Source organism: Macrobrachium rosenbergii, chromosome 23 (genome assembly GCF_040412425.1).
Source record: "Macrobrachium rosenbergii isolate ZJJX-2024 chromosome 23, ASM4041242v1, whole genome shotgun sequence".
NCBI classification, from domain to species: Eukaryota; Metazoa; Arthropoda; class Malacostraca; order Decapoda; family Palaemonidae; genus Macrobrachium; species Macrobrachium rosenbergii.
In genome coordinates, this window is record NC_089763.1 from 17333495 (window position 1) to 17343012 (window position 9518).

Below are 9518 nucleotides of genomic sequence, written 5' to 3' on the forward strand. Positions count from 1 at the left end.
CAAATATGAGGTCTTGGTGTCTCACGTATAGAGGCAATTTTTCATTACCTCCTCAAAGTTAGCCCATTACCCTAACTCATCTAGGGGGAAGGATCCCCCTCCACTCTTCCAAAATAGAGGAACCAAAGTTGACAAAAATTCACCGCTGAATGCCAATTTAAAACTTCTACAGGTCCATAGACAACATAGAGAATAAGAGATTCTACTGACTATTTACGCCGCCTGGTCTTTAAGTGAATGTCGTTAAATTAATAGAGTAACAATTTTCTCTTAGTGTAATTGGTTAAATGCCTCTGAAATGATGCCTCAACTGATGGTGGGCAGACTATGGCGAAACCTAAGAAGCATCTTCGTCAGTTGATTTTTCAGGAAAAATAGACTTGGAGTTGACGGTCAATTTTATGGCACAAAAGAAACAACAAATACTTCATTTACATACATACCAGGTGTTTTCAAAATTAGAGCCCTCCACAGAACAAATGGAAAGTTATGAAGTTTTCTGCATAGCCTATCTCCAAGTACATTATTGTAAGTTTCTATTAGCTATTTTTTTCATTTTACATTTCTTGTATTTTCAGACTGAGTGACGGAGTTGGATACAGCCATGGCTAACGACTCGGAGGAAATCAGATGGATTGACCGAATCTGGGTTATAACCTTCAGAGAGGCCAGGGATGCTGGCGCATCCTTCATTTCATGTTCCTGGATGGTTAAATACATTAAATGAGATGAATCCTTTGTTAAAAGAAACAGGAACAAAAATCCATATGACTGTCATCGCGAAAAGAGTGAGAATCTTGGAAGGCCTGAAGTCCTTTCTTTGCGATTTGCTGAAATCATACCCCTCAAGAATGCAGGCTGTGGTACAGGCAGATGGAGGCCACACAAAATATTAAATACTGAGAGAAACTTAAATACCTATTCTGAATTACTTTTTTGTCTATATCAATTTTAGTTTATGCTGTAGAGCAGGGGGCTCTAATTTCGAAACACCCTGTAAATATATACATATGTATACATATATATATAAACATACACATACACATATATATACATATATTTATATATATAATATATATATGTATATATATTAAATTATATATAATATACATATATTTATATATATATATATATATATATATATATATATATATATATATATATATATATATATATATATATATATATTATATATATATATATATATATATATATATTATATATATAATATATATATATATATTATAGATATATATATTATATATATATATATATATATATATTATATATATATATATATATATAATATATATATATATATATATATATATATATATATATATATATATATATATATATATATATATATATATATATATATATATATATATATATATATATATATATATATATATATATATATATATATATATATATATATATATATATATATATATATATATATATATATATATAATAATATATATATATCATAAATATATTTATATACATAAATATATAAAATTATATAAATATATATATATAAATATATATAAATTATATATATATATATGTGTATGCATATATATTATATATATACTAGCTGAGCAACCCGGCGCTGCCCAGGAAAACTCTGACAACCGGTAAACTCACTCACTCACTCACTCTCTCTTCCTCACTCTTTCCCTCTTTCTCCTCCCTAACAACCGCTCAGCTAGCTTGCTCTCTCTCTCTTTTCCTCTTTCTCCTCCCTAACATTGTCTCTACTCTCTCACTTCCTCTCCTCACTCTCACTCTCGCTCTCTCTCTCTCTCCTCCTCAATACCCCCTCTACTCTCTCACTTCCTCTTCCTCTCGCTCTCTCCCTTTCCTGTTAAGATGTTTGCATCAATTACATTACCCAGTATTTTTGACATTTTATATTTCACCTCTTCTCACCTCCATTCCTGTCGGGGCTGGACTTGGGGTTGAAGGGCATCGGGAGTGTCATCAATCATCTCAGCAACCTCAAAAACTATGGATTAGACACTAATATCTGTTGTTTTCCATTTATTTTTACATGTTGCCCCTTCCCACCCCAACCCCTATTGGTGCCAGTGATATTTTACCCCCACAGTATTCTTTTTCAGATAGTAACTCATATGTATACTGAGTTACTATACATATATATTTATATATAAATATATAATGTATATTGAAATGAGGTTTGATAAATTCGTAGAGTTTATTTAGTTACTAAGTCTACAGGCAGAACCAGCCCTGTTTCAGGGAAGCCCTTCCCACCCCCACCCACTTTGGTGCAAGTGATGTCTTAACCTCACAGTATTCTCTTCCAGATAGTAATTCATACGTATACAAGTTTGGTTGAAATTACTTAATGCGTTTCAGAGTTGTGCTAGAACATACATACACACACACATACATGCATATATATATATATATATATATATATATATATATATATATATATATGTATGTATATGTATGTATATGTATGTATATGTATGTATATGTATGTATATATATATATATATATATATATATATATATATATATATAATATATATATATATATACTAGCTATATACCAAGCTATATATATATAGGAAAAATCTATAATGACAATATATAAACTCTTTATATATATATCCTTATATATATACTACCCTTCCTCTGGACTGGCTAAACTCTTTCTCTCTCCTTCACCCCTCTTTCTCTCTCTAACACCTCTCTCTCTCTCTCTCTCTCTCTCTCCCTGTCTCCAATCCACCCTCACTCTTTCCCTCTTTCTCCTCCCTAGCACCCCTCTACTCTCTCCTCACTTCCGCTCCCTCTCTCTCTCTCTGTCACCCCCTCCCCAACCACCACCTAGAGGTATGATAAATTCGTAGAGTTTATTTATTTACTAAGTCTACAAGCAGAACCAGCCCCGTTTCAGGGAAGCCCTTCCCAACCCCACCCCCTTTGGTGCCCTTTGGTGCTACTGATGTCTTACCCCCACAGTATTCTTTTCTAGATAGTAAGTCATATGTATACCAAGTTTGGTTCAAATTGCTTATTGCATTTCAGAGTTATGCTGGAACATACACACACACACACACTTACATACATACATACATCTTTATATAGATACATATAATTATATTTATTTAAATTTACATATATATATATAAATATATATATATATATATATATATGAACATATAAATGTATACAGATATACATATATATATATGTATATATATATATACATATGTCCATATACATACATGCACATATATACATACATATACATACATATATATATATATATATATATATATATATATATATATATATATATATATATATATATATATATATATATATATATATATCAAAAGGATATTGATCCCCTTTGGGGCCCATTATGCCTGTCCACGCAGACTCGCTGCTCTAGCTCATCTGCCAGATTGCTCAGCTCTGTCCTTTCTAATCCCCTTCAAAAAACATCGCCACTTTTCGCACAAGTTCTTTCCACAGATAATCTCCGCAAGTGAGAGATGACAAGGATGTGAACACCCATGTGATAATGATGGATGGGTCATTAAGAAACTCGAAGCCGAAAACAGCTTGCACCTGCAGAAGCCGTCCCTATCTGTCGCGGTGCAACTGGTTTCTTCTCCCTCACAAAATGACTTAAGACTATAATGAGACTGAAGAATAGGTCGAAACAGAGTAGGATGTCCTAAAGGATCTAACCAGTCAAGCACTCAGATATCACATAGGCCTACCTGCCTTCCTTTACGAAGCAATCCGAGGCTGCCATAACTTCCTTAGGTCCTCGTTCACGGTTCTTGCATAGGCCTGGAGGAAGTAGGCATTTGATATCGTCAGCAGCTTGTTGGAGAGCAGTATAAGAAAGACTCCCCCTCATGGTTCGCAAATGGTGGGTGGCGGTACCAAAGCGTGAACGAAGTTGAAACTTCCCATGTATCCTGCAGCAAAGTCCAGGTGTCACCCTACTCTGCAACGTGAGAACATCAAGTAGGCTCCTTTTGACCGATTTTCCCGTGTGCTAAGACACCCAATGTCTCCTGGCATAGACGATGGACGCAAGCAGTTCTCCAGTTTCATAAGGGCAAACGGACATTTAAGAGCTGCAATAATAATGAGAAAAGAACCACATTACACGGCTGCCAAAAGCTCCCTCACAGCAAATGTTATTCCCGCACTAAATACACTTAATAAAATTGTCAATCACTAAACCATTAAAGCCACACTCCAGCTGTAGGTGCTAATATAAAATGTAAATCGCCAAACAACTGTAAATGTAGCACTAGCGTAGTAAACATTAAAAAAAAAAACTCGAAAACAAGCATGAATATATGATAAAGATACCAGTTTCTAACTAATGAAAGGACTGAGAGTGAAGCGATTTATTTACCAAAGATAAACAATTGCTAAGCCCATTACGGAATTCACCCTAAAACTAAACTGATACTGAGGGAACCCACCAGCAGCTGAAGACACTCGCTACTGCACAGAAAAATCCATGGTTGTACAGGTGGCAATCATGCCGATTGGCTGAATTATTCCACGAGCACTCCAGGAATGATGATATATTACTTAACAATCCTTTTCTACGCTGAATCCCAAAATACACTAGCATAAGCGTTGCGTATGCTACAATCCTCTTGAAAGTGCGAGAGATTGAGTGTTCAGCGTGGAGGTAACAATAAGAATGACCAGTAACCTCGGACGCTGCTGTTCACCTCTGCACGGATCCGATAGTTTCTGTAGTAAATGTTATGTTGTTTGGTAGTTAACGGCCTTTCATGCAAACTAACGGACCTCTTAGAAGACGGTCGCACGAAGACATCGTTTATTAAAATAATTTTTTGGCTAAACAATACAGAAAAGGGTGTATGTACTGCAGTGCAGGTGAGATATTATCTGATTACAAGTAAATTAATAATTGACCTACAATACATTTAAAATATAATATATTGTCCTGAGGTCTATCTTTTATATTTGAAGTTAAGAATTTTGTTTTGTTTCTGAATAAATTTCAAATGCTAGAAAGCATCCTGTAAACAAACCCATGACAGAAGCGGATAGCAAAGTAATTTCTTTCTATTCTAAGACTTTGCAATGATACTGGAGAATTTTTAAATCCGGACTGCCATAAGAAAGTAATTTTGATTTATTTGGAATACAACTGTTCTTAAAAGAACGGTAAAACAATAAAAATACTTGTCGAATCAATACGTATAGGACTAGCGTTTGCTTAGCCAAAAATTCTTATCCTTGCTGCTACCTTCCTTATAGGCTATTTTTTTCCTTGGAAAAATTATTCGATAACTTCTATCACACGGAAATAATTTTCATATATTCGAAAATAAGTTGTTCTTAGAAAGGAAAAGGTTTAAATGAGATAGCACCTTACCAAATGAATAGTTTGACGGCATAGGTTAGCCTACTCTAACAAATTTTGTTAAACAACTCTACCACTGCGTCTGCACATATAAAACTGGAAAACTGATGGCATAGACCGTAGCCTACAGGCCTATGACTGACAAAATACTGCAGGTGTCCTTAAATTCACCACAGGAACTTGTTGAAAAGGTGAGCCTTCTTGACACAACTATATCTATAGGCCTACTTACTACTACGCATATTTATTAACGAGCTAAACCTTTCTTACTCTATATTATGTAGCATATAAAATATTATTCATGTTCTGATATCAAAATTTTGATTTCTACTAAATGGTATGTGCCACAATAATAGGCTGAAAATGTGAGACATGTCAACAGAGAAAACGCATCTGCTGCTAACAAAACACATTATATCAGAGTAGCACAAAATTGCTGGTAAAAAAATATTATTATGCTTTGTTTACCTGTGAAATACTATTCCATTTCCTCTTGAAGAATTCCTGAACCCATTTTGGTAACTATAAGCTGCTCATTGTGCCATTATTGAGATGAGGAACGAAAAAATCGCAGTCGCACGAAGCCTCTGCTCAATTTGCGCGATTCCTGGTTTTTTCAAGATGGCCGTCAGGCTCTGTAACGCCGTCCTGGTGGAAGACACCGAACTACGTAATACTACCATACAGATAGCACATCCAAATATAATTAACCTTCTATGGTTTGAATCCAGGTTGTTTGAGAAGACCGAAATCCCTCACCTTAATTGTGCTCCATCCGGCTGCTTTAGCATTCTGTCCTAATAATTAAACTATATTCCATCGTTTTTTCCCGGCGAAAATGCACTTAGGCGGAGTTCATACGATCATTCTTGAATATCATAATTCACAGGACTGAATTTGAAGATTATCATTCCTGAGAACACACGATCTTTGTGGAATGTCATTCCTATCATCAGCCAACGTTTGTGGTAACTGTTGTCTTGCGTGAACTCGGGATGAGCAACAGGGAGAATAATTATTATTAAAATAGTTTAACCAGACCACTGAGCTGATTACCAGCTCTCATAGGACTGTCCAGAAGGATTAAAATGAAATGGAGTATCAGGTCTAACCCACAGGCTAAGCACTGGGACTAAATGATGAGAAAGCGAGTGTTGTCATGATGTTGGTAGCCTTTGTACTTCTGCTCTTTAAATTCTAGACCTAGTCCCTCAACGGGATGGTTGGCTTTGCATATAACTAATTTGTGGATCGCAGGTTCGACCCCTGGCAATGCTTGTAAGTTGCTGACAAATTTAATCTTGGGCAGTAGTTGCAGAGCGTTGAATGACAAGATTCAAAGTGCTTATCCTGATGACCTAAACCCCATAACGAAAAAAAAAAAAATCTAGGCCTAGTGAACTGCCTTGAGCAATCTATTCTTCAATCAATTTACCTATTCATTGATTTTTATCCGACCATATTCTGTGATTCTACTATTATATCTAGTTAATGATTCTTATGCAGTATAGCCTACGTAATGAATTACAAGGGCAAGTCCTACCTCAGGTGTAGCCTCCACTGTGCTTCGACTCCTTGTCGACATTTCTATGCCCTACAGAAAAAGCGCTTCATGAAAAAAACAAATGAAGAGGCTTCATAAATATCCTCAGTACTATAAAGCACCACTTCTTTAAGAGTCATGAAGTCATGAATTTTCTTTAGTTCCCTTCTGAAACAACTTCTTGGTATTCAATTTCCTTTTAACTTCATCGATAGTGGCATTCTTTTTTTCTTCACCTGAAAATTTCTCATAAGCAGCATTTACTTTTATCTTTCCTCATGTAATTTTCATCCTGCATGTCCCAAAGTTCAGACATATCTTAATACATACCAATGAAATGCTGCAGCAGACCCTTGCTGTTGCCGCTGTTTTCAGAAAGAGTTGATGTCTCGGCGCTGAACTTCTGAAGTACACCCCTCAAGCAACTTGAGAACACTGAGACCATTGGTTCCTAGTTCCTGGTTCCTAAGCGCTCACTCCACAAACACAGTTGCGGGCACACTACACGATTCTCATGAGGTGCGAAGCTTTATTCCCTTGAATACATTTTTACACTTTTATTTTTACTTTACATTATATCAATACAATTTTTCTCAGTTTTATTTTTACTTTACATTATATATATTATTTAACAGTTTTTCATTTAATTTAGCACCTAATACCCTTAACCTCCCAAATGATCCTTAATATTTCGAATTTATTTACTTTTATTACTCATCCTTTTACGTTACTGTTACTTTTTAACTGGTGCCGTTGTTTTCTGGGTTGGTGACGTCCTTTATTTTCATGGCTATTCTATGTATTCACTAGTTTTCTGTTCAGAACTCAGAGTCTCAATGTTAAATTTTCTATTTTTTTGTAAGGTTTTACACCTGAACAAATGTTCTGTGCTGTCCTCCTCTATTCTGCAGTTATCACAGACCTCATCCTTATATCTTCTCCCCGGTAGTTAGCTTTCAGGTCCAACATATTCAGCTGGTTTCATTATTAAAGCATGCATCCTTTGTCTCTAGTTCCCTAGATAATTATTTTCTTCAAAGTTATCTATGAATCTCAGCTTCTTCATTTCTTTCTTCTTTTCTTCCAATGTCTTTTCGATATCTTGCGTTATTCTTCTCTTAATTTCTGTTTCCAGTTCTTTTTTTTGGCATATTTTCCCATTCCATTTATATCTATATTGTACTTTTACCTATCTTTTCTATGCTCTTTGTCCAGCCCAGCCGTAGTTCTTAACTGGTCTTCTACTATTTCTTTGATTAGCCTTTTCTGTCTGAATTTATAATATTGTGTAATAGCATTATTTTCTGTATTCAATTCATAGGCAACTGTCCATATGAAGGACCACTAAAAGCCCCAGTAGGGTTGCGTGCCCTTTGGCTGTTCATACATTCCTCGGAGGATCCTGTATTGCATTTGCTCTAGAGCGTTTGACTCGTTTTCTGTTAAGTTGCTCAGGTCCATTTCCATAAGCTCCATACAAGAATCTTCTTTCTTCTTTTCCCACCGTTATCCATACGTTAGGGTCGGTTGCCTGATGGGCCTTCTCCACCTTCTATCAAAAGGCATCATCCTCCACCAAACCTCTTCTCTCATATCTTTCTTCACTTCTTCCTTCGTCTACTTCTCTGTCTCCTCTCATCTTCTTCCTCCTAACAGGCTCTTTCCCAAGCCCTTTCACTCCCTCCTCATCATCCATCCCTAACACATGTCCATACCATCTCAATCGTGACTCTCTTATCACCTCTGTTATCTTTACTAAGCCTGCTCTTCTTCTTATTTCATCATTTTCCAATCTCTCAAGCAGCGGTATTCCCATAATCCATCTCAGCATTCTCATCTCTGTTCTCTCAAGCTTTACCTCCTCTCTTCTTCTTAGAGCCCCAAGAATGATGCGTGTCAGTGACGAATTTTAAAATATTTTATATCCATCATTCACGGATTTCGTGACTGACGTTCTATCATTCCGCTGACATTCACGGAGATACTGACATTCCGAATAATCGTGTGAACTTGGCTTTAGAAGTTGGCGATAATTTGGCGATGATCGGTTGACTGTTACATGTCAGAATAACATTCAAATAAGTACTTGGTGATCCTGACGAAAGCCTGTTTTATAGCCTAAATTTCTGCACTAAACATATTTTATGTTTATTGATAATACTACCGAGGTAAGACTATAAAAAAGTATGTTCATAAGTCGAAAATTAGATAGCGAGGCCACCGAAGTCAACGTCTTGAAATATGCTTCGGATACAGTTTTTGCACGAAGAACTTTTTGTTTTTTTTTAAACACTTTGATGAAAATTGCAGTAAATCACTCGTAATATTAGAAGAAACGTATAATGACCAACATTTTATAATGACTGACTTCTACTTAAAAAGGGGAAATAATAAAATTTACCGTATACGAAATCTTACAGGGAGGTAAAACTAACAGCCGCCAACGTCTTCTGGCGGGAGAACAGCTGCAGTTTCTTAGATTTGGGGCCTTTCAAAATGCCGCATGCTCTTGATAGCAATGTTATCTTACCTGGATGCCTTCTTGAGGTTATACCAGCA

The 9518-nt window shown here is 35.6% G+C and overlaps 1 protein-coding gene across 6 annotated transcripts in view; it reads right to left on the reverse strand.

The window, feature by feature from the left end:
* The window catches only part of LOC136851312 (keratin-associated protein 10-7-like), a 117226-nt gene extending 109666 nt beyond the window's left edge, over positions 1-7560 (reverse strand). Inside the window, exons 1-2 of one of the 6 annotated variants that reach the window (XM_067125319.1) lie at positions 5885-7560; positions 3774-4139 (exon numbers count right to left, since the gene is read on the reverse strand). The gene's annotated coding sequence lies outside the window, so the exon portion shown is untranslated. Of the gene's footprint in view, positions 1-3773; positions 4140-4496; positions 4694-5884 lie in introns of those variants that run through there. The other 5 variants (XM_067125320.1, XM_067125317.1, XM_067125314.1 and 2 more) reach the window with 5 other exon arrangements.
* Positions 7561-9518: the final 1958 nt, after the last annotated feature.